Source organism: Panulirus ornatus, chromosome 1, assembly GCF_036320965.1.
Source record: "Panulirus ornatus isolate Po-2019 chromosome 1, ASM3632096v1, whole genome shotgun sequence".
In the NCBI taxonomy this organism is placed as follows: domain Eukaryota; kingdom Metazoa; phylum Arthropoda; class Malacostraca; order Decapoda; family Palinuridae; genus Panulirus; species Panulirus ornatus.
The window spans coordinates 43,245,451-43,267,443 of NC_092224.1; positions in this window are offsets into that span (position 1 = coordinate 43,245,451).

Sequence of the window (21,993 nt, forward strand, 5' to 3'; positions counted from 1 at the left end):
CCGCATTGGTGATAAATAAACATCCCCACTTGTGACAAACATCCACACTGGTGATAAAATATCATCCACATTTGTAATAAACATCTGCATTGGTGATGAAATAAACATCTCCATTTGTGATAAACATCCACATTGGTGATAAAATAAACATGTGCATTTGTGATAAAATAACATCCATATTCGTGATAAACATCCGCATTGGTGATAGATAAACATCCCCGGTGATGAAATATACATCCACATTGATGACAAAATAAACATCCCCATTTATGATAAACATCCACAGTGGTGATAAAATAAACACTGCATTGGTGATTACATACCGATTCGTGATAAACATCAACATTGGTGATAAGATAAACATTCCCAATTGTGATAAATATCCGCATTGGTGATGAAATATACATCTCCATTTGTGATAATATAATACATCCCCATTTGTGATAGAATAAAAATCCACATTGGTGATAAAATAAACATCTGCATTGTTGATAAAATAAGCATCCACTTTGGTGTTGAAATAAACATCCACATTTGTGATTAACATCTCCATTGGTGATAAACATTCATATTTGTGATAAACATCCACATTTGTGATAAAAATCTGCCATGGTAATAAAATAAACATCCGTAAGTGATGAAAAAACATCCACATTTGTGATAAACATCCGCATCCACGTTTGTGACAAAATAAACATTTATATCCACGTTTGAGATGAAATAAAGATCTGCATCCGCGTTTGTGATAAACATCTGCGTTTGTGATAAACATCCACGTTTGTGATAAACATCTGCGTTTGTGATAAACATCTGCATTCACGTTTGCGAGAGAATAAACATCTGCATTTGTGATAAAATAACATCTGCATTTGTGATAAACATCGGCGTTTGTGATAAATATCTACATCCAAATTTGTGATAAATTAAACATCTGCATCCAAGTTTGTGATCAAATAACATCTGCATTTGTGATAAACATCCGCGTTTGTGATAAACATCTGCGTTTGTGATAAACATATGCATCCACGTTTGCGAGAGAATAAACATCTGCATTTGCGATAAAATAACATCTGCATTTGTGATAAACATCGGCGTTTGTGATAAATATCTACATCCAAATTTGTGATAAATCAAACATCTGCATCCAAGTTTGTGATCAAATAACATCTGCATTTGTGATAAAATAACATCTGCATTTGTGATAAACATCTGCGTTTGTGATAAACATCTGCATCCACGTTTGCGAGAGAATAAACATCTGCATTTGTGATAAAATAACATCTGCATTTGTGATAAACATCGGCGTTTGTGATAAATATCTACATCCAAATTTGTGATAAATCAAACATCTGCATCCAAGTTTGTGATCAAATAACATCTGCATTTGTGATAAAATAACATCTGCATTTGTGATAAACATCTGCGTTTGTGATAAACATCTGCATCCACGTTTGCGAGAGAATAAACATCTGCATTTGTGATAAAATAACATCTGCATTTGTGATAAACATCCGCGTTTGTGATAAACATCTGCGTTTGTGATAAACATCTGCATCCGCGTTTGCGAGAGAATAAACATCTGCATTTGTGATAAAATAACATCTGCATTTGTGATAAACATCTGCGTTTGTGATAAACATCTGCATCCACGTTTGCGATAGAATAAACATCTGCGTTTCTGATAAAATAAAAATCTGTTTGTGATGAAATAAACATCCATGTTTCTGATAGAAATAAACATCCACGTTCGTAACAAAATAAAGATCTGCATCCGCGTTTGTGATGAAATAGATATCCACGTTTGTGATAAAATAAACGTCCATATCCACGTTTGTGATAAAATAAACGTCCATATCCACGTTTGTGATAAAATAAACGTCCATATCCACGTTTGTGATAAAATAAACGTCCATATCCACGTTTGTGATAAAATAAACGTCCATATCCACGTTTGTGATAAAATATACATCATGGAGGTGTACATGTTAATAATCTTTTTTCTGCTATGCTCATTCCAAGAGATAATTAACGTTATATGTTGATTGTCTTATTATACTAACAATGAAATATTATACTTTGTATATTTCACTCTTATTCCAATTCTATCTTACCTTTATTTACTTTTTATCTGAATTCAAGTATATTTAAAATTTGTCCAAATTTTGATAAATTTTTCCACTACATTGACAGACGTTTATCAGTTCTCTATACAATGGGAAAAATAATTTGAAGTAATGGATGTCAATTACTGCCTTATCATCACAATTACTGCCTTATCATCACAATTACTGCCTTATCATCACAATTACTGCCTTATCATCACAATTACTGCCTTATCATCACAATTACTGCCTTATCATCACAATTACTGCCTTATCATCACAATTACTGCCTTATCATCACAATTACTGCCTTATCATCACAATTACTACCTAATTACTAGCCGTGTACGCCTGGCCTTGTCTGCTGCTGTTACCTTGACAGAGGCAGCCAGCCATCTTGGCGTGGCCATGTCTGCTGCTGCTGTTACCTTGACAGAGCTAGCCAGCCATCTTGGCCTTGCCGTGTCTGCTACTTTTACCTTGACAGATTGACAATATCAATGTTAATATTGATTTCAAACATATTAGCTTTGATGCTTCCTCACTTTTCACTAAAGTTCCAGTTGATGATCTTTTAGAATATTCATTTGATGTTTTGGATGATATTCATTTACCTGTTTCAAAGTCTGTTTTCATTGAACTGATAAAATTGTGTATAAAAAAAAGACTGTATTTCAATTCAATGGAGATTATGCTCAAAAATTTGGTATGGCAATGGGTAACCCTCTTTCACCTGTACTAAATAATCTTTATATGGAATTATTTGAAACAAAATCACTAAAGGTATCTAACCTTCTAATGCAATTTGGTTTAGGTATGTAGACGATGTTCTTTGTGTTTGGCCAACAAATGAAATTTTACGAATATATCTCCCCTTACTTAACAATTTAGTACCTTCCATCAAATTTACTGTAGAATATGAAAATAATGTTATGTTATCATTTTTAGATTGCATGATCCATAGACAAGGAAACAAGTTTAAGTTTAGCATATACAGAAAACCTACCAATATATGTTCATATATCCATTATTACTCATCTCAACATGACAGAGTTAAATTATCATCATTTCAATCTATGTTCGTAAGGGCATTACGTATTTGCAGTCCAGAGTTTATTGATGATGAGTTTGAGAAGATATATTCTATTGGATCTAAGTTAAAGTACCCTAGATCTTTCATTGATAAATCCCTTAAGTTAGCAAAGAAATAATTTTATAGCGTTGATGCCCAAAGATCCCATTGACACCAAGAATCTTTTAGCTCTCCCTTTTGATAATAATTTTACTTTACTTTCCATGTTTCTTAAACCCGTCAATGTAAGTGTTGCCTTCGGCAAAAATAATACTATAAAGAATATCTTAACCAGGAACTCACCAGAAAATTCTCCTGGGTATATCTGTAAAGTGCCATATAGAAATTGTGACAAGCTTTATGTTGAGCAGACTGGTAAGGATCTTTCTGTTAGACTTAAGCAACACAAATATAGTATAAGAACGGGACAAGAATCAAATGCATTGTTTAATTACGTTAGAAACTATGATTATTATATTGACTGGAGTAATGCCATCTCAGTTATTAACTCTAATTCCAGTACCACGAGAAATATCATAGAATCTTCTATTATCAAATACACAGAATTATAATCTTAATATCAGTGATGGTCTATACAAATAGGATAACTTTATTGTTGATAAAATTTGTAAACAATTAACCTTCTTGTCCACATAATAAGTTTATGAACGCTCGTTGTCTGTCTTGGACAATCGCATGTTTACCAAATGGTGTCCTAGCTACGTCTCTTCGTTGTGTATCAACTGACAGTTATATTTCTCTCTTGTGTCTCCCCTGGTGATGTGATTATTACACGAAAGTGCACTCAGGAAGTTATCGTGTTTCATTTTCCCCTTGGACTCATAGGTATATACTTGATCACGCACAAAACTGTGATCCTTTCCAGTATATATATATATATATATATATATATATATATATATATATATATATATATATATATATATATATATATTATTCATATTAGTTTGCTTTGTCGCTGTCTCCCGCGTTAGCTAGGTAACGGAAGGAAACAGACGAAAGAATGTCCCAACCCACCCACATACACATGTATATGCATACACGTCCACACACGCAAATATACATACCTATATATCTCAAGGTATATATATATATATATATATATATATATATATATATATATATATATATATCCCTGGGGATAGGGGAGAAAGAATACTTCCCACGTATTCCCTGCGTGTCGTAGAAGGCGACTAAAAGGGGAGGGAGCGGGGGGCTGGAAATCCTCCCCTCTCACTTTTTTTTTAATTTTCCAAAAGAGGGAACAGAGAAGGGGCCCAGGTGAGGATATTCCCTGAAGGGCCCAGTCCTCTGTTCTCAACGCTACCTCGCTAATGCGGGAAATGGCGAATAGTATGAAAAAAAAAAAAAAAAAATATTTCTTTCTTTTCTTTCAAACTATTTGCCATTTCCCGCGTTAGTGAGGTAGCATTAAGAACAGAGGACTGGGCCTTTGAGGGAATATCCTCACCTGGCCCCCTTCTCTGTTCCTTCTTTTGGAAAATTAAAAAAAAAAGAGAGGGGAGGATTTCCAGCCCAACGCTCCCTCCCCCTTATATATATATATATATATATATATATATATATATATATATATATATATATATATATATATATATATATATATATATATATATATTTTTTTTTTTTTTTATACTTTGTCGCTGTCTCCCGCGTTTGCGAGGTAGCGCAAGGAAACAGACGAAAGAAATGGCCCAACCCCCCCCCATACACATGTATATACATACGTCCACACACGCAAATATACATACCTACACAGCTTTCCATGGTTTAGCTGTGTAGGTATGTATATTTGCGTGTGTGGACGTATGTATATACATGTATATATATATATATATATATATATATATATATATATATATATATATATATATATATATATATATATATATATATATTTATACACACACACACACACACACACACACACACACACAGATATGTACATATATACACATGCACATAATTCATACTGTCTGCCATTATTCATTCCCATCGCCACCACGCCACACATGAAATAACCACCCCTCCCCAAAATGTGCGCGAGGTAGCGCTAGGAAAAGACAACAAAGGCCCCATTCATTCACACTCAGTCTTTAGCTGTCATGTAATAATGCACCGAAACCACAGCTCCCTTTCCACATCCAGGCTCCACAGAACTTTCCATGGTTTACCTCAGAAGCTTCACATGCCCTGGTTCAATCCATTGACAGCACGTCGACCCCGGTATACCACATCGTTCCAATTCACTCCATTCCTTGCACGCCTCCTGCATGTTCAGGCCCCGATCACTCAAAATCTTTTTCACTCCATCTTTCCACCTCCAGTTTGGTCTCCCACTTCTCCTCGTTCCCTCCACCTCTGACACGTATATCCTCTTGGTCAATCTTTCCTCACTCATTCTCTCCATGTGACCAAACCATTTTGAAACACCCTCTTCTGTTCTCTCAACCGAACTCTTTTTATGACCACACATCTCTCTTACCCTATCATTACTTACTCGATCAAACCACCTCACACCACATATTGTCCTCAAACATCTCATTTCCAGCACATCCACCCTCCTCCATATAACATTGTTGGAACCACTATTCCTTCAAACAAACCCATTTTTGCTTTCCGAGATAATGTTCTCGACTTCCACACATTCTTCAATGCTCCCAGAACTTTCGCCCCCTCCCCTACCCTATGATTCACTTCCGCTTCCATGGTTCCATCCGCTGCCAAATCCACTCCCAGATATCTAAAACACTTCACTTCCTCCAGTTTTTCTCCAATTGACTTGTCCCTCAACCCTACTGTACCTAATAACCTGGCTCTTATTCACATTTACTCTCAGCTTTCTTCTTTCACACACTTTACCAAACTCAGTCACCAGCTTCTGCAGTTTCTCACATGAATCAGCCACCAGCGCTGTATCATCGGCGAACAACAACTGACTCACTGCCCAAGCTCTCTCATCCCCAACAGACTTCATACTTACCCCTCTCTCCAAAACTCTTGCATTCACCTCCCTAACAACCCCATCCATAAACAAATTAAACAACCATGGAGACATCACACACCCCTGCCGTAAACCTACATTCACTGAGAACCAATCACTCTCCTCTCTTCCTACACGTACACATGCCTTACATTCTCGACAAAAACTTTTCACTGCTTCTAACAACTTGCCTCCCACACCATATATTCTTAGTACCTTCCACAGAGCATCTCTATCAACTCTATCATATGCCTTCTCCAGATCCATAAATGCTACATACAAATCCATTTGCTTTTCTAAGTATTTCTCACATACATTCTTCAAAGCAAACACCTGATCCACACATCCTCTACCACCTCTGAAACCACACTGCTCTTCCCCAATCTGATGCTCTGTACATGCATTCACCCTCTCAATCAATACCCTCCCATATAATTTACCAGGAATACTCAACAAACTTATACCTCTGTAATTTGAGCACTCACTCTTATCCCCTTTGCCTTTGTACAATGGCACTATGCAAGCATTCCGCTAATCCTCAGGCATCTCACCATGAGTCATACATACATTAAATAACCTTACCAACCAGTCAACAATACAGTCACCCCCTTTTTGATAAATTCCACTGCAATACCATCCAAACCCGCTGCCTTGCCGGCTTTCATCTTCCGCAAAGTTTTTACTACGTCTTCTCTGTCTACCAAATCAATTTCCTTAACCCTCTCACTTTGCACACCACCTCGACCAAAACACCCTATATCTGCCACTCTGTCATCAAACACATTCAACAAACCCTCAAAATATTCACTCCATCTTCTCACATCACCTCCCCATTTGCCCCCTTCACTGAAGTTCCCATTTGTTCCCTGGTCTTACGCACTTTATTTACCTCCTTCCAAAACATCTTTTTATTCTCCCTAATATTCAATGATACTCTCTCACCCCAACTCTCATTTGCCCGCTTTTTCACCTCTTGCACCTTTCTGTTGACCTCCTGCCTCTTTCTTTTATACATCTCCCACTCATTTGCATTATTTCCCTGCAAAAATCGTCCAAATGCCTCTCTCTACTCTTTTACCAAGAATCTTACTTATATATATATATATATATATATATATATATATATATATATATATATATATATATATATATATATATATATATATATATATATATTTTTTTTTTTTTTTTTTTTTTTTTTTACTATCTCCCGCGTTTGCGAGGTAGCGCAAGGAAACAGACGAAAGAAATGGCCCAACCCACCCCCATACACATGTATATACATACGTCCACACACGCAAATATACATACCTACACAGCTTTCCATGGTTTACCCCAGACGCTTCACATGCCTTGATTCAATCCACTGACAGCACGTCAACCCCGGTATACCACATCGCTCCAATTCACTCTATTCCTTCCCCTCCTTTCACCCTCCTGCATGTTCAGGCCCCGATCACACAAAATCTTTTTCACTCCATCTTTCCACCTCCAATTTGGTCTCCCTCTTCTCCTCGTTCCCTCCACCTCCGACACATATATTCTCTTGGTCAATCTTTCCTCACTCATTCTCTCCATGTGCCCGAACCATTTCAAAACACCCTCTTCTGCTCTCTCACCCTCTTCTGCTCTCTCAACCACGCTCTTTTTATTTCCACACATCTCTCTTACCCTTACGTTACTTACTCGATCAAACCACCTCACACCACATATTGTCCTCAAACATCTCATTTCCAGCACATCCATCCTCCTGCGCACAACTCTATCCATAGCCCACGTCTCGCAACCATACAACATTGTTGGAACCACTATTCCTTCAAACATACCCATTTTTGCTCTCCGAGATAATCTTCTCGACTTCCACACATTCTTCAATGCTCCCAGAACTTTCGCCCCCTCCCCTACCCTATGATTCACTTCCGCTTCCATGGTTCCATCCGCTGCCAAATCCACTCCCAGATATCTAAAACACTTCACTTCCTCCAGTTTTTCTCCAATTGACTTGTCCCTCAACCCTACTGTACCTAATAACCTGGCTCTTATTCACATTTACTCTCAGCTTTCTTCTTTCACACACTTTACCAAACTCAGTCACCAGCTTCTGCAGTTTCTCACATGAATCAGCCACCAGCGCTGTATCATCGGCGAACAACAACTGACTCACTGCCCAAGCTCTCTCATCCCCAACAGACTTCATACTTACCCCTCTCTCCAAAACTCTTGCATTCACCTCCCTAACAACCCCATCCATAAACAAATTAAACAACCATGGAGACATCACACACCCCTGCCGCAAACCTACATTCACTGAGAACCAATCACTCTCCTCTCTTCCTACACGTACACATGCCTTACATCCTCGACAAAAACTTTTCACTGCTTCTAACAACTTGCCTCCCACACCATATATTCTTAGTACCTTCCACAGAGCATCTCTATCAACTCTATCATATGCCTTCTCCAGATCCATAAATGCTACATACAAATCCATTTGCTTTTCTAAGTATTTCTCACATACATTCTTCAAAGCAAACACCTGATCCACACATCCTCTACCACCTCTGAAACCACACTGCTCTTCCCCAATCTGATGCTCTGTACATGCATTCACCCTCTCAATCAATACCCTCCCATATAATTTACCAGGAATACTCAACAAACTTATAACTCTGTAATTTGAGCACTCACTCTTATCCCCTTTGCCTTTGTACAATGGCACTATGCAAGCATTCCGCTAATCCTCAGGCATCTCACCATGAGTCATACATACATTAAATAACCCTACCAACCAGTCAACAATACAGTCACCCCCTTTTTGATAAATTCCACTGCAATACCATCCAAACCCGCTGCCTTGCCGGCTTTCATCTTCCGCAAAGTTTTTACTACGTCTTCTCTGTCTACCAAATCAATTTCCTTAACCCTCTCACTTTGCACACCACCTCGACCAAAACACCCTATATCTGCCACTCTGTCATCAAACACATTCAACAAACCCTCAAAATATTCACTCCATCTTCTCACATCACCTCCCCATTTGCCCCCTTCACTGAAGTTCCCATTTGTTCCCTGGTCTTACGCACTTTATTTACCTCCTTCCAAAACATCTTTTTATTCTCCCTAATATTCAATGATACTCTCTCACCCCAACTCTCATTTGCCCGCTTTTTCACCTCTTGCACCTTTCTGTTGACCTCCTGCCTCTTTCTTTTATACATCTCCCACTCATTTGCATTATTTCCCTGCAAAAATCGTCCAAATGCCTCTCTCTACTCTTTTACCAAGAATCTTACTTATATATATATATATATATATATATATATATATATATATATATATATATATATATATATATATATATATATATATATATATATATATATATTTTTTTTTTTTTTTTTTTTTTTTACTATCTCCCGCGTTTGCGAGGTAGCGCAAGGAAACAGACGAAAGAAATGGCCCAACCCACCCCCATACACATGTATATACATACGTCCACACACGCAAATATACATACCTACACAGCTTTCCATGGTTTACCCCAGACGCTTCACATGCCTTGATTCAATCCACTGACAGCACGTCAACCCCGGTATACCACATCGCTCCAATTCACTCTATTCCTTGCCCCTCCTTTCACCCTCCTGCATGTTCAGGCCCCGATCACACAAAATCTTTTTCACTCCATCTTTCCACCTCCAATTTGGTCTCCCTCTTCTCCTCGTTCCCTCCACCTCCGACACATATATTCTCTTGGTCAATCTTTCCTCACTCATTCTCTCCATGTGCCCGAACCATTTCAAAACACCCTCTTCTGCTCTCTCACCCTCTTCTGCTCTCTCAACCACGCTCTTTTTATTTCCACACATCTCTCTTACCCTTACGTTACTTACTCGATCAAACCACCTCACACCACATATTGTCCTCAAACATCTCATTTCCAGCACATCCATCCTCCTGCGCACAACTCTATCCATAGCCCACGTCTCGCAACCATACAACATTGTTGGAACCACTATTCCTTCAAACATACCCATTTTTGCTCTCCGAGATAATCTTCTCGACTTCCACACATTCTTCAAGGCTCCCAGAATTTTCGCCCCCTCCCCCACCCTATGATCCACTTACGCTTCCATGGTTCCATCCGCTGCCAGATCCACTCCCAGATATCTAAAACACTTCACTTCCTCCAGTTTTTCTCCATTCAAACTCACCTCCCAATTGACTTGACCCTCAACCCTACTGTACCTAATAACCTTGCTCTTATTCACATTTACTCTTAACTTTCTTCTTTCACACACTTTACCAAACTCAGTCACCAGCTTCTGCAGTTTCTTACATGAATCAGCCACCAGCGCTGTATCATCAGCGAACAACAACTGACTCACTTCCCAAGCTCTCTCATCCCCAACAGACTTCATATATATATATATATATATATATATATATATATATATATATATATATATATATATATATATATATATATATATCTTTTTTTTTTTTTTTTACCTTGGCGCTGTCTCCCGCGTTTGCGAGGTAGCGCAAGGAAACAGACGAAAGAAATGGCCCCCCCCCCCATACACATGTATATACATACGTCCACACACGCAAATATACATACCTACACAGCTTTCCATGGTTTACCCCAGACGCTTCACATGCCTTGATTCAATCCACTGACAGCACGTCAACCCCGGTATACCACATCGCTCCAATTCACTCTATTCCTTGCCCTCCTTTCACCCTCCTGCATGTTCAGGCCCCGATCACACAAAATCTTTTTCACTCCATCTTTCCACCTCCAATTTGGTCTCCCTCTTCTCCTTGCTCCCTCCACCTCCGACACATATATCCTCTTGGTCAATCTTTCCTCACTCATCCTCTCCATGTGCCCAAACCACTTCAAGACACCCTCTTCTGCTCTCTCAACCACGCTCTTTTTATTTCCACACATCTCTCTTACCCTTACGTTACTCACTCGATCAAACCACCTCACACCACACATTGTCCTCAAACATCTCATTTCCAGCACATCCATCCTCCTGCGCACAACTCTATCCATAGCCCACGCCTCGCAACCATACAACATTGTTGTTGGAACCACTATTCCTTCAAACATACCCATTCTTGCTTTCCGAGATAATGTTCTCGACTTCCACACATTCTTCAAGGCAAACACACACACACACACACACACACACACACACACACACACACATATATATATATATATATATATATATATATATATATATATATATATATATATATATATATATATATTCTTTTTTTTTCAAACTATTCGCCATTTCCCGCGTTAGCAAGGTAGTGGTAAGAACAGAGGACTGGGCCTCTGAGGGAATATCCTCACCTGGCCTTGTTCTCTGTTCCTTCTTTTGGAAAAATAGAATTATATATATATGTGTATGAATTCACAAATGGGACATGGAACTATATCTTTGAAAATCAGTGTACAAAGAACAGAGGAAATGAAAAGTTAGAAGAGAAAATAAAGATAGAAAAAACACCTTTGCAAAAAGTGAAGTCAGACATTAAGCAATGAAATGTTGAAGAATATTTTCAGAGTGGAAAACCGTGTGATGGTTTTAACTTTAAACTGCTCTACAATGTTGGCTGAAGTAGCGAAAATTGTATTTCTTATTGATATGCTATGACATATATGAGTTTATTTTCAATGAAATAAAGTGAAGCAGAAGAGCAAGATTTCGTTCACAATTGATGTGTGGTCAGATACCTCAGCAGATGTTTCACTACTGGCTCTAACCGCACATGTTATTAGTAAGGACTTTGAAAGAATGAACTTTGTGTTAAGTGGCGAACCATTACAAGAACGGCACACAGGAGGGTATATTTGTAGAAAGTTTGATGATTTGTTGATGAAGTGAGACATTTCTTATACAAATGTGCATTGTTTTGCGTAATGCTGAAGCAGATATGAAAAGAGCTCAATTCTTGTCAGGTGTAGATAATTTGGATTGTGTTGTGCGTAGAACACAAATTATCAAAACTGGAAAATCATCAAGAATGAAATAGGCAAGATACTTTAGAAATGTCGCAGCATTGCTACTCATTCTCATCACTCAACGATGGCACAAGATGAATTGAGAAAGATTCAGGACACACAACAAGAACCCAAGCTATGTCTTCTCCATGATACACCCACAAGGTGGAACACCACCTTATACATGCTGAAAACAAAAACAACTAGAAATAAAGGAGTCATTATGTTTGTATGCTGCTACCTACTCAGCATCACTGAATGGTTGATCATGTGCAGAAGCTCTGGAACCTTAGGAAGATATCACAAAAAATTGAGTAACTCAACATCAACAGTGGGTGATGTGATACCTCTTGTAGTGACTCAGCATAAGCAGTGGGTGATGTGATACCTCTTGTAGTGACTCAACATCAACAGTGGGTGATGTGATACCTCTTGTAGTGACTCAACATAAGCAGTGGGTGATGTGATACCTCTTGTAGTGACTCAACATAAGCAGTGGGTGATGTGATACCTCTTGTAGTGACTCAACATAAGCAGTGGGTGATGTGATACCTCTTGTAGTGACTCAACATAAGCAGTGGGTGATGTGATACCTCTTGTAGTGACTCAACATAAACAGTGGGTGATGTGATACCTCTTGTAGTGACTCAACATAAGCAGTGGGTGATGTGATACCTCTTGTAGTGACTCAACATAAGCAGTGGGTGATGTGATACCTCTTGTAGTGACTCAGCATAAGCAGTGGGTGATGTGATACCTCTTGTAGTGACTCAACATAAGCAGTGGGTGATGTGATACCTCTTGTAGTGACTCAGCATAAGCAGTGGGTGATGTGATACCTCTTGTAGTGACTCAACATAAGCAGTGGGTGATGTGATACCTCTTGTAGTGAATCAACATAAGCAGTGGGTGATGTGATACCTCTTGTAGTGACTCAACATAAAGCAGTGGGTGATGTGATACCCTTGTAGTGACTCAACATAAGCAGTGGGTGATGACCTCTTGAGTGACTCAACATAGCAGTGGTGATGACTTTGTAGTGACCAAATAAGGTGATGTGATACCTCTTGTAGTGACTCAGCATAAGCAGTGGGTGATGTGATACCTCTTTGTAGTGACTCAACATAAGCAGTGGGTGATGTGATACCTCTTGTAGTGACTCAACATAAGCAGTGGGTGATGTGACCTCTTGTAGTGACTCAACATAAGCAGTGGGTGATGTGATACCTCTTGTAGTGACTCAACATAAGCAGTGGGTGATGTGATACCTCTTGTAGTGACTCAACATAAGCAGTGGGTGATGTGATACCTCTTGTAGTGACTCAACATAAGCAGTGGGTGATTGTGATACCTCTTGTAGTGACTCAACATAAGCAGTGGGTGATGTGATACCTCTTGTAGTGACTCAACATAAGTAGTGGGTGATGTGATACCTCTTGTAGTGACTCAACATAAGCAGTGGGTGATGTGATACCTCTTGTAGTGACTCAACATAAGCAGTGGGTGATGTGATACTCTTGTAGTGACTCAACATAAGCAGTGGGTGATGTGATACCTCTTGTAGTGACTCAACATAAGCAGTGGGTGATGTGATACCTCTTGTAGTGACTCAGCATAAGCAGTGGGTGATGTGATACCTCTTGTAGTGACTCAACATAAGCAGTGGGTGATGTGATACCTCTTCTGCTAGGGACTCATCCTATAAGCAGTGGGTGGATTGATACCTCTTGTAGTGACTCAACATAAGCAGTGGGTGATGTGATACTCTCGTGTAGTGGGACTCAACATAAGCAGTGGGTGATGTGATACCTCTTTAGTGACTCAACATAAGCAGTGGGTAGATGTGATTACCTCTTGTAGTGACTCAAGCATAAGCAGTGGGTGATGTGATACCTCTTGTAGTGACTCTACATCAAGCAGTGGGTGATGTGATACCTCTTGTAGTGATACTCAACAAGGGATGTGGGTGATGTGATACCCTCTGGTGAATCTGCAGTGGGTGATGTGATTACCTCTTTGTAGTGACATCAGCATAAGCAGTGGGTGATGTGATACCTCTTGTAGGTGACTCAACATTAAGCAGTGGGTGATGTGATACCTCTTGTAGTGACTCTACATAAGCTGTGGGTGATGTGATACCTCTTGTAGTGACTCAACATAAGCAGTGGGTGATGTGATACCTCTTGTAGTGACTCAACATCAAGCAGTGGGTGATGTGATACCTCTTGTAGTGACTCAACATAAGCAGTGGGTGATGTGATCCCTCTTGTAGTGACTCAACATAAGGCAGTGGGTGACGTGATACCTCTTGTAGTGACTCAACATAAGCAGTGGGTGATGTGATACCTATTGTAGTGACTCAACATAAGCAGTAGTGACTCAGCATAAGCAGTGGGTGATGTGATACCTCTTGTAGTGACTCAACATAAGCAGTGGGTGATGTGATACCTCTTGTAGTGACTCAACATCAACAGTGGGTGATGTGATACCTCTTGTAGTGACTCAACATAAGCAGTGGGTGATGTGATACCTCTTGTAGTGACTCAACATAAGCAGTGGGTGACGTGATACCTCTTGTAGTGACTCAACATAAGCAGTGGGTGATGTGATACCTCTTGTAGTGACTCAACATAAGCAGTGGGTGATGTGATACCTCTTGTAGTGACTCAACATAAGCAGTGGGTGATGTGATACCTCTTGTAGTGACTCAACATAAGCAGTGGGTGATGTGATACCTCTTGTAGTGACTCAACATAAGCAGTGGGTGATGTGATACCTCTTGTAGTGACTCAACATAAGCAGTGGGTGATGTGATACCTCTTGTAGTGACTCAACATAAGCAGTGGGTGATGTGATACCTCTTGTAGTGACTCAACATAAGCAGTGGGTGATGTGATACCTCTTGTAGTGACTCAACATAAGCAGTGGGGGATGTGATACCTCTTGTAGTGACTCAACATATGTAGTGGGTGATGTGATACCTCTTGTAGTGACTCAACATAAGCAGTGGGTGATGTGATACCTCTTGTAGTGACTCAACATAAGCAGTGGGTGATGTGATACCTCTTGTAGTGACTCAACATAAGCAGTGGGGGATGTGATACCTCTTGTAGTGACTCAACATAAGCAGTGGGTGATGTGATACCTCTTGTAGTGACTCAACATAAGCAGTGGGTGATGTGATACCTCTTGTAGTGACTCAACATAAGCAGTGGGGGATGTGATACCTCTTGTAGTGACTCAACATAAGCAGTGGGTGATGTGATACCTCTTGTAGTGACTCAACATAAGCAGTGGGTGATGTGATACCTCTTGTAGTGACTCAACATAAGCAGTGGGTGATGTGATACCTCTTGTAGTGACTCAACATAAGCAGTGGGGGATGTGATACCTCTTGTAGTGACTCAACATAAGCAGTGGGTGATGTGATACCTCTTGTAGTGACTCAACATAAGCAGTGGGTGATGTGATACCTCTTGTAGTGACTCAACATAAGCAGTGGGTGATGTGATACCTCTTGTAGTGACTCAACATAAGCAGTGGGGGATGTGATACCTCTTGTAGTGACTCAACATAAGCAGTGGGTGATGTGATACCTCTTGTAGTGACTCAACATAAGCAGTGGGGGATGTGATACCTCTTGTAGTGACTCAACATAAGCAGTGGGTGATGTGATACCTCTTTTAGTGACTCAACATAAGCAGTGGGGGATGTGATACCTCTTGTAGTGACTCAACATAAGCAGTGGGTGATGTGATACCTCTTGTAGTGACTCAACATAAGCAGTGGGTGATGTGATACCTCTTGTAGTGACTCAACATAAGCAGTGGGTGATGTGATACCTCTTGTAGTGACTCAACATAAGCAGTGGGTGATGTGATACCTGTTGTAGTGACTCAACATAAGCAGTTGGTGATGTGATACCTCTTGTAGTGACTCAACATAAGCAGTGGGTGATGTGATACGTCTTGTAGTGACTCAACATAAGCAGTGGGTGATGTGATACCTCTTGTAGTGACTCAACATAAGCAGTTGGTGATGTGATACCTGTTGTAGTGACTCAACATAAGCAGTGGGGGATGTGATACCTCTTGACAAGAGTTTGACAAGGGTTCCCACGCCACCGGGAAAACGGGAAAAACCCGGGAATTTTATTTGAGGTGTTCCCGGCCTGGAAAACGCGTAAAATTGAAAATGTCCGGGAAAAACCCTTGAAACGTAAGTTAGGAAAAGGTTACTTGGGCCTCATTCGTCGCTCGCTTTCGTACTCTGAATATACTTTACATTGTGGGTTTTTTGTGGGGCGAGTTGTATGGTAGCCTAACTCGAACTGAAATCGCGGTCTCGATAGCGCTTGCTAACATCTGTTATGGAGTAATGAAAGCAATGATCGTGATGGCCAATGTTTTGAAGAAACGGTGCCAAGTCAACTCTTATTGACTCAGATTGGGCTAAAGTCTTTTTTTTCCCAATGCAATATCGTTAAATACAAATACGTTCAAAGATTGCGAAATGTTTATAAATCTTGCATGTTTACTTTCAAAGCGTTTACTTTGCAATGAATTGGAAACAAGAACTTTAACAAGAGAGAAACAATTTTCAGAAGAAGTTACGGACGAATGTTGCAAGCAAATACCTAACGCTAAAATTATTGAATCTTTGAAAATTGAAAGGGTTTTTTATATGAGTCAAAAATAAGTTGTTGACATTATAGAAGGAAATCCTAATGTAAGACTATTCTCCTTTATGTCAAGGTGGATTAACTCTTTGTCTGAATGGATTGGCATTTTTATTCAGTACAGCCATAGGCTGAAATTTGAAGATTTTTTTCACTTCTACAAATATGTAGATTATAGCTACAGTTCCTCGTGCTACAACATAATGCCCCTCAGTGGGCATCTAGGAACCTTCTGGATGAAGACTGTTCAACACAAGTTTTCTACATGTCAGGAAGTGAATCAAACGACAGTGATGCAACTGACATTTTTCCAGACTTAGATAATGATTTATAGACAGAAATTAATTTTGAAAAAACCCTGAAGGTAAGTAGTATACCCTAAAATACCGTGTTGAAAAATCACCCTAAAAACATCATAATTAAGCCAAAAAATATGCTGAAAAAAGTACACATTGTCTCATTTTATTCATAATAACCTAGTCATTATACCTCCACTCAACGATGTGTTGGTAAATTTGAGTCATCATGTTGTCCATCCATCTGTTTTTCTAAAAGAAAACTTAATTTAAGGTCCTATTTATTTGGAGTACATTCAAAATAACAAACTTTCAGAATTTACATACAATTTGTACATGTAAATGAAGAACTTTTGGCAATGATAAGAGGAGTCTGAGCATTAAGTTTCACAACTGTATTGCTCATTAAGTTTCACAACTGTATTGCTCATTAAGTTTCACAACTGTATTGCTCATTAAGTTTCACAACTGTATTGCTCATTAAGTTTCACAACTGTATTGCTCATTAAGTTTCACAACTGTATAGCTCATTAAGTTTCACAACTGTATAGCTCATTAAGTTTCACAACTGTATTGCTCATTAAGTTTCACAACTGTATTGCTCATTAAGTTTCACAACTGTATTGCTCATTAAGTTTCACAACTGTATAGCTCATTAAGTTTCACAACTGTACAACTCATTAAGTTTCACAACTGTATTGCTCATTAAGTTTCACAACTGTATTGCTCATTAAGTTTCACAACTGTATAGCTCATTAAGTTTCACAACTGTATTGCTCATTAAGTTTCACAACTGTATTGCTCATTAAGTTTCACAACTTTATTGCTCATTAAGTTTCACAACTGTATTGCTCATTAAGTTTCACAACTGTATTGCTCATTAAGTTTCACAACTGTATAGCTCATTAAGTTTCACAACTGTATAGCTCATTAAGTTTCACAACTGTATAGCCCATTAAGTTTCACAACTGTATAGCTCATTAAGTTTCACAACTGTACAACTCATTAAGTTTCACAACTGTATAGCTCATTAAGTTTCACAACTGTATAGCTCATCAAGTTTCACAACTGTATAGCTCATTAAGTTTCACAACTGTATAGCTCATTAAGTTTCACAACTGTATAGCCCATTAAGTTTCACAACTGTATAGCCCATTAAGTTTCACAACTGTATAGCCCATTAAGTTTCACAACTGTATAGCCCATTAAGTTTCACAACTGTATAGCCCATTAAGTTTCACAACTGTACAACTCATTAAGTTTCACAACTGTATAGCCCATTAAGTTTCACAACTGTATAGCCCATTAAGTTTCACAACTGTATAGCTCATTAAGTTTCACAACTGTATAGCCCATTAAGTTTCACAACTGTATAGCCCATTAAGTTTCACAACTGTATAGCCCATTAAGTTTCACAACTGTACAACTCATTAAGTTTCACAACTGTATAGCCCATTAAGTTTCACAACTGTATAGCCCATTAAGTTTCACAACTGTATAACTCATTAAGTTTCACAACTGTATAGCCCATTAAGTTTCACAACTGTATAGCCCATTAAGTTTCACAACTGTACAACTCATTAAGTTTCACAACTGTATAGCTCATTAAGTTTCACAACTGTATAGCCCATTAAGTTTCACAACTGTATAACTCATTAGAATTATTTGAAATTTGGAATGGAGCTTTACTCTCATGATGAGTTGTATCATGTATGATGTTACAATAACTTTATGTTTACTATACTTAAACTTTGGCATGAGCAAATATCTTATTGCTACATTCGTTTAAGTTTACAATTAGAATTATGTTTTGCATTTCAGATGTCATGCACATTCCAAGATAAATGGTTGATGAATGAAGAATACAGAAATTGGATTGCTATAGTGAAGGACTCACCTAATCCTGCCTATTGCAAAATGTGTAATAAAATCATAGATTTAAGAACAATGGGACAGTCTGCCCTAACATCTCATTCAAAGGGTCGGCAGCATAATGTAAAGATGTCGTCCTTTAAGAAGCAGACAAGTTTGGACATTTGTTTCACCTCAGGAAGTTCACAGATAAATAAAAACAATGAAAAATCAGAGTGTACTTCATGTAGCAGCAACACTGGAAACATGTCATCATTTCTAACTCGAACGGACACTTTGACAGCTGAAATTTGGTGGTGTCTTTTTACTGTATTCACAAATCACTCATTTCATTCAAATGAAGATGTTGGTTATATATTCAAGCAAATGTTTATGGACTCAGAAATTGTTAAGGGATTTTCTTGTGGGGAAACTAAATCAATGTATCTTTCTGTTTTTGGGATAGCTCCTTATTTTAAGGGAATTTTAGAAAAAAACTTCGAAGCGAGCCATATGTACTGCTATTTGACGAATCCTTAAATCAAGATTTACAGATATTTTAGTTAGGTTTTGGGAAGATAACAAAGTTCAGAGTTTCTAGGCCATACCTAGCACATGTCTTTGAAAATAGTGTTGAACATCAGCTTGGTCTTTCAGATATTATACAAGTATCAATGGATGGTACAAATGTCAATTGGAAAGCATTTGACAAGTTACAAGATAAAGTAGAAAAAGTTTATAATAATAAGTTCGTTAATATTGGCTCATGTGGGCATGATATTGTTCATAATGGTTTTAGAGATGGTGTGAATGAAACTGAATGGTCACTTTCTACTCAACTTTGTGCACTACATACACGACGGGAGGAGTTGGAGTCCATTACCAAATGTTGTATTTATCTCCTACAGTAATGTGCACATACATGGGTAGGTCAAAGTGTGTCAGCGAGCAATGCTAGTTATTCTATTTGTTAAAATGTATGTTAAAACTGTTAATGAGAAAAAAATTAAAGACCCTGGTCATTTGACACTGTGAAAGCTATGTTAAAAGATCCATTAATGAATGCTAAATCAGCATTTATTATTTCGGTTGGGAGAAAAGTTGAAGTGTTTCTTAAAGAGTATAAACGGATCAACCCAGACTTCCATTTTTAGCAAGAGACTTGTGTGAAGTTGTTAGAGATTGTATGCAAAGTTTCATTATAAAAAGTGTGCTTGATGAAGCATCTACTGTGCAGAAATTAAGTCGCATTCATGTAAATAACAAAGACAACCAGAAAAATTTAAAAGCTATTGAAATTGGTTTTGTTGCTCAGGCAGAATTGCAAACATTGCTATCAAAAAAGATTGCGAGTGAATTGCAAGTTTTAGCATTTAAAAACAGTGTCAACAATTCCTAGTGAAGCTTGTAAGCTAAATTAATGAGAAATCACCAGTTGCATATTCTACTGTAAGAAACATTTTCTGCTTAGACCCCCCAGCAGAAATTTGTAAAGATTTAAAGATTTAAAAGAATGTTGACAGCATGTGTTCATTTAATAAAGTGAACGTGGAATATTGTGATGAACTTTTATCAGAATTTAGAAAGTTTGTTGAGGTTGCTAAACATGACTCAGAATGCAAAGAATTGAGCCAGTGTAAAGATAAGGTTGATGTGAACACATGATGAATGTAAACCTTTGGCAACTTTTCTCATAGACAAGTTAGTGTTCAACATGGCTTCTCTCTTAACAAGGAAGTAATGGGACACAATCTGTGTCAAGACTCTCTCTCTTACAGCAAAGCGTATGATAAAGGATGATATCATGGTGGTATAAAGTGTGTATGATAAAGGATGATATCATGGTGGTATAAACTTAGAAGAAAAAAAAAAAATTGTCCCGAGACTGAAAGAAAGGTTGAGAAGACACGTTGAGGAAGATGGCTGAGGTTTGGTAATGTCAGATGATAACAAAACACCAGAACAAATGCAGGTAGTTTGTCTTATAACCAAGTCAAATTGTTTGCGACACAAACAAGAAAAAACATGAAGAGCTTTAAGAAGTGAGAAACGTAATACATGAAAAATCTCAAATTCTTTTAGATTTGTAGGCTATAATGTACAATGTAATGACATGCCATGTTCGATCTGTGTGAGCTTATTTTGATACGTCATTGATTCATTAAGAAAGAAGTAAGGTGATGTTTCATAAAACTGTTTCTCTCTTTTTGAACGGTCATTGAAATGTGCTGCAGTCTATGGAATGGCTGTAATATTTTGTACAAATTTCCAATAATAACCGAGATCTAAGTGGCCAACTACATGTATTGTTGGCCTAAAATTGGAGGTATTTTTTCTCCTTTCATTGGTGTATTTTTTCCAGAGTAGACGTGGGAAAATACTACACTGATTTGTGAAGTTGTTGTTGCATAGTTGAGAAATGACAACTCATTTTGTACCGTCTTTCTTTGATCATGTATTGGTGAAAACAAAAATATTCATATTATTTACCTACACAAGTATTATGATTTGACATTTTGCATTGCTAACAACGATTTAAGAATATTCTAGATAAGAATGATTTCAAAAACTGTTCATATTTGGACATTTTGCATTGGTAACAACGGTTTAAGAATATTCTAGATAAGAATTTCAAAAACTTTTCATATTTTGACAGTTGTTTTTGTTTTACAGTTTACGTTTTTGTTGTTGGCTTGGTTTATTTTTTGTTATAAGTTAGTTACACTCAGGATTTATGATTAGAAAATAAAATGTAGGATTTGTAAAATGTTGAATTCCGATGAGGCGATGATCACGTGCAAGTGACGTCATTTGTCACGCCACTCAATACGACTTGTGATTGGTTGCGGCTGGAGCAGTCGGCGGGGCACGGGGAAGGAGGTGTTGCATTGCTATCACCAGTTGTCGTCACTCCTCCTCGGAACGTGAGTGTCTTGAACAAGTG